The following is a 5,956-nucleotide window of genomic DNA, read 5'->3' on the forward strand; positions in this document are numbered from 1 at the left end:
AAATATTGAGTGGTGTAACATTGCTTAACGTTACATCAAATATAATTTGAACCCAACCTTATTTATATATAAGACAAAATATTTTAGTTAATAAGATTTGGTAAGCAAGCCCCAGATGTACTTATTTATTTTACCTCCTTGTTTAGGATATAAAGCCAAATAATTGATTGGGGGGCTTTTAAATTAATCTCCACATTTTTAATTTGATAATACAAAATCCTATCAATAAGATAGTAAGGTTTGGTCAACAAGCACCCACATCCACGTATACTCTCTATGGTTGGGGAAGAGGATTCGCTTCATTGTTTTGAAATTGAGAGGCTGCTATCACCTATGTTGGAAACCCCTCTTCCTTAATTCCAAGGCCCTTTTTTGAACAGTAACTCAATTTTCTCAATTTTCCGGAGTCAAAAAAATTAATAGAGAGATGGGTCATCTGACTGTGTCTCATCTCCAACAATCACTTTCGGTAAATTTTCTTGGTAGACCACTAATAAAACAGTTGCCTTACACACTTTAGAATGTTCTCACTTAAAATATTTTTTCAGAGTCGAACAAGAAACTACCAATGAATTTCGTTATTGAAAGAAATACCATTGTGGAGCCACACCTTGGTATCTATAAATGTATATGGGTAGTATGAGTTATGGAAGTCATGGGAAAGGTGCACAATACAAAGAAAGAGAGATAAAAGGGGTTGTAGGAGTATTGTCACAGGAGGGATCGCACTGCCTTTTGAAAATAGGTGCTAGCGCGGCCCTTCTGTGACAACATACCTGCAATTTCTTCTGCTCATATTGTCTTCCTTTAGTTCTTTGATTTTCTTAAATGGTGTCCCTGTCCATTATATTTTGGACCCTCAAAGATTTGTTCTCCACATTCTTCTTTAGCAATCCCCTTTTTTTTCTGTGCCCTAATTGATAAATTTTCTGACATCTAAAATGAGATTGAGGCTGTCCATGGTAGTTTGAATACCTCAACTTTGAGTGTTTGTGTGTGTGTGTGTGTGTGTCTAGATATATGTATATATATATATATATATATATTTGATTTATCTTTTTAGATAGATATAACTACCATTTTGCTTCTTAAGGATAGAAACATAGTATTAATGTTTTTATGCTGTTTTTTTTTCACCATGATTAATCTGTGTATTCATCATTCTTCTGGAAAGGAAAATTTTCTTGACTTTGTCAAGCACATGCTTATTTATTTAGTGAAAATATATCTATCATTGTCAATTGAAAATTGAAATATCCTTTTCAAGATGATCATTTGATCATGAACATCAATTTAATTAAAACCTAATTGGAGCTAATGGTATGTTTTGAAGAAGATAAAAGAATTGATGATGTTATCTACTTGAATTTTAGTGTCACTACTTCATCATCAAGATTTCGTCAATGTATGAGATAAGAGCATTAGGAAACTGACATGATGAATAGAATAAAAAGGTTCTCTTGATCATTTCCAGCTGTAATTAGCGTTGACAACTTACATATGTATAATTGTATATGTATAAACAATTCATAGTTTCAGATAAGGAATGCATATAGGTTTAAGAAATTAAGATCCAGTGATCATATAATTGGTTGATATTTAGTACTGAATTCCATGCTTGCCCTATATGAGCTTTTTATAATACAGCTCCCATTCGCCGATGCCACCTACCTATAATCATATTTTAAGAGAGTTTTGAAGTTTATGCCCGGATCTTAGGATGAACATTAACATAGTTATTTTTTTCTTGAAGTGCCAATTATAAAAGTGCCAGGCTTTTATTGGGAACATCATAGACATATACCTGCAACAATTAGACTAAAATAAGCGAAGGGTGAGATAAATAATTTAAGCAGTAGAGGAACAATAGAAGACATGTTCATATATATATGTGTGTGTGTGTGTGTGTGTGTGTGTGTGTGTGTGGATTCTTGTTGCAGGAGAGGGATAGCCCAGGGAAAGAGAGGAGCATTAGAAGAGATGTATAGGAACTTCTGTCGTGGGAGAGATGACGCCTTGTGCAGCAGTAGAAGACAATTTGAGCAGTAGGCATCATCTCTCCTCGACAGAAGCTCCTTCAATTTCTTCAAAATGTACTTGATTTTAAGCCCATCTTCTACTTTTGAGAGGTAAGCACTTCCTTTCTTCGTTGTTTTTTCAAATAGTTTGTAGCTTTGGTTCTGATTGTTGGGTGTGTGTGTGTGTGTGTGTTTTGAATTTCTTTGTTTCATTGTTCATATGATATACTGATAAGAAATAAAATAGAACATGTGTGTGTACGTTGAATTTTCTTTGTTTCATTGTTCATAAGATATAGTAAGCAAAAAAATAAAACATGAAGAGAACTGACAATCTTTCAATTTCCAAGATTTAAAAGTATTCATTTCAAGTTAGGAATTAGGAGATTTGAGGTAAGTTTCTATATTATATGATATTGCTTTGAAAAGCCAAATATAAACTTTCAAGCTAATAGAGTTTTCAGAAAGAGTTGACGCTATGTGATTTTGTACCTTTTGATTTTGGGATCAGGTCAGTTTGGATTGTTTACTTTCTTGCAACACTGAATCAAGCTTGACTGTGGAGAATTTACAGTGCTTGCTAAAAGCATCCTTTTTATAAGGATGTTTCTTTTAAATGCTATACCATCCCCTTCTTTTAATGTAATTAAGACCTTAAATCAGGGATACCTCATTTGGTTTCCCAAATTGACATGGTTAAGTGTTCCTAAGATCTAGTGTGTAGATAAAAATGGCTCAGTAGGCAAGCACCTAAGTGGTTAAATTTGGTTCGTTTTCCTTCTTTATTTCCTTTTGTTTTCACCAATCACAAGTTGAAAGCTGGAAGCTTAGTGAGATGAAGCATGTTGAATTAGTTACAGTGTGTTGGCTGCGGACCTCAATTTTAACCTCTTCCAAAAATTTTAAGGTAGATTACTTAAAGCTTCTTTAGTGAAACAATTTAATCATATTGAACATGTGGGAGTTGACTCTTCAAATATATTTTAAACAGATGTCTCTGGTTGTATTCTAGGCAGCCAGGTCTCCAAACATTTAAAGTCAGTTTCATACGAAAGGGCTAATATTTTGTGTAAAGAGAGAGAGGGACACACACCTTTTTGTGTCTATAAGTATAAAGGAATGGTACGAGGCATAAAAGCCAAGAAGATCATGGGGCTAAAAGAAACAAAGTTATTGAAGTTGGGGGACTCTTGTCGCAGGAGGGATGGCACTGGCTTTATTATGGCAAGCCACATGCAGCAAGTGCCATCATTCTGAGACAAGATACCCTTCAATTTCTTCTTCCTCCGTTCTTCATTTTTCTTGATTTCATTAACACAAGGTACGAATCTCCTTTACTTCTTCACCCTTAAATGTCTCTCTTCTTTGTTTCTTGTTACTCTTCCTCTTCTTCTCCAGCCGAGCCACACCATTTTTATCACATACAAGCAGCTTTGAGGCCATCCATGGTGATATGATTCTTTTTACTGCAGCATATTTTATTCCTTTACTATTGTTGTTGTTGTTGCAGCTACTGCTACTGCCTTTGTTGTTGTTATTGGTGTTGTTGATGATAGTCTTGTTGCTGTTGTTGATGCTGTTATTGGCAAATAGCACTTCTTAGCTGTTCCTTTACAACGTTTGTTTGTTTCTTATTATTTTTTTTTAACTATTTCCTTGAGATTATTTTATGTTCCGAGCTTCTCTAAGACATGTTGATTTCAAGCACAGGAAATGTAGCTTATTAAATGAAAAGGTACAATCCATTTAATTATCTAATCAATCACTTACAAGTAAAAAATGCTTAAATAATCCAATCATATAACTGCTTAAAAGGGAATTTAATTTTCTAGTTGAAGATATATATATATGTGTGTGTGTGTGTGAATGTGGTAGTGATAATAAGGTTTATGGTTATTCGTCCACTTGGATTTAATCTCAGCCAGGTATGGACCAGAGGATATGAAAAACGAAATAATACATATATTAAGACGTTTTTAGATCATCTCCAACTAAGTTATTCTGAAAACATGCATAAACAAGTCATAAATTCGTACAAGGCATGTAGGGTAGGAATATATATAGTTTTCTTAATTCTGAGAAAATATAGTTTTTTATTTATTTGTCATGGTAGGGAAGAAATAGAGTGGGCTTCTATATTTGTATAATTTATTATGAACTTGTAAGAGTCTATTTGTGTAGCTTGTCCCTAATGAGCATTCCATTTTACCTAGTTCCCTCTTCCCCTGATACTACCTACCTGTAATGATTTTCTAAAAGAGAATTTTAAAAGTATAGGCTTGGCTGTTTCAACTTTTTAATTAAAAACTAGGACTATGTACAAATCCTTATACATATAGGGAACAAGCTAGCTATGAAATGATCAAGTGGTCCAATTATTTGATGAAGATGTGCTTTTTATGCTGAGTAGTGGATCAATATACGCAGTAGCAGAGTTGCATCAAGAGTGATACTCTATCAGCTTGGGGCCACATCTTTGATGACATTAAACTTATGCTGAAAAAGTAGCTGGTACTTGGGAAACTGATTGCTGCTTGCTTTTCAATGACTAATGAGGCTGCCAAGGCCTTGTCTTCTTGTATCACACTCAGCTGGAGGAGTCCATGCCATTTGCATTGAAGAATGTCCTCCTTTCGTACAACCATTACTGTAGGTTTTGGCCTTATTTGTGTGTCATGCTCAAATATACCTCTTTTTTTTTAATCAAAATATAAAGCATCATCTCTCCTTGTTAGAAGCATACTCTTGATTCAAACCCCTCTTACATCAAGCTCAAGGAAAGGTAAGCACTTATTTTATTGCTCTAGTTGTGGAGTTTAATATGCTTATTGATGGCTGATGCTAATATCAAAAGATGCATTAAAAGGAGATCATGTGGAGGTCTTGGAGTTCCAGAAGAGGGGGGCACTCAGCAAAATGGTAAGAACTCGATGAGCTGATCACATGAACTGCACCTTGGTTTGCTTTCTTGTAAACCATGCCCCCACCAGACTCCATCTCAGTTCTCAACACTTGGGCGAGTAATTATTCGGCTAACAGCCAATTCTTGGAATTTTCTTGTCTCACCAAAAAGAATAGTCAAATCATGATTTTCCTTTATTGAAGTGAGCTTTTTCTTTTTTCTTTTTTCGGGTTTGGTTTTTCATTTTCCATTCAGTGGTGGGGAATTGAATCTGTATGGTGGTTTGGGTGGGAGGTATTCAATGAGGGGATTTGGATTTTAGTTTTTAGTTTAAATGACTTGAATAAAATAAAATTTTATAATTTTTGTTTGTATTGATCAAATTTATGAATAGATTTGAGCTTATTCATATGTGAATTTGAAGTGATTAGGTATAAGATTGTTCTTTCAGATCCATAACATCATGATTTTTTTGTTTGATTCTATATATCAAAATCCAAGTCATAATGTGTTGCTAAGTTTATATCAAGTGATTCATAATAATATTAATTCTTCAAAGCCCTTTATGTTAAATTCTTAAATCCAAAGGCAACTATAAATAATTCAAAGTAACAACTAATTTTAACTGGAATCACATTTCATGGTTATTAAATTCCACAAATTAGCTATAATACTCTTCTTCGTTTTTATTTTCTTCCTGTGTGCGTGCGCGTGTGTGATGGCAGAAGCAATTTGTCATGCCACTCAATTCTCTTCATTGAATCATATCATTTTGCTGAATATTTTTTTTTTTTTTTGAGCAAATCATTTTGCTGACTTTAACATTCCAATGTAGGAAATTCATCTCTAACTATATCAAACAAATCTTATTCTCAAATATAATCTTAATCCCAAACATTTGGGGTCAGTTATGCATATTCAACAAACTAGTCACAATGAGTTATATGCATTTTTTTTCATGCCATTATATTTCATCTGAAATTATATTGTTTGTTATTATATCTTAATTGACATAACTTTTTAAACTATTTCTACT

The 5,956-nt window shown here is 33.6% G+C and overlaps 1 long non-coding RNA gene across 1 annotated transcript; it reads left to right on the forward strand.

Annotated features, from left to right (window-relative positions):
- The first annotated feature begins 4,464 nt into the window (after positions 1 to 4,464).
- LOC115974130 lies at positions 4,465 to 5,282 on the forward strand. Its single transcript, XR_004087838.1, has 2 exons — positions 4,465 to 4,800; positions 4,885 to 5,282. It is a non-coding gene; the product is annotated as an uncharacterized LOC115974130 (long non-coding RNA).
- Positions 5,283 to 5,956: the final 674 nt, after the last annotated feature.

This window comes from Quercus lobata, chromosome 2 (assembly GCF_001633185.2).
Source record: "Quercus lobata isolate SW786 chromosome 2, ValleyOak3.0 Primary Assembly, whole genome shotgun sequence".
NCBI classification, from domain to species: domain Eukaryota; kingdom Viridiplantae; phylum Streptophyta; class Magnoliopsida; order Fagales; family Fagaceae; genus Quercus; species Quercus lobata.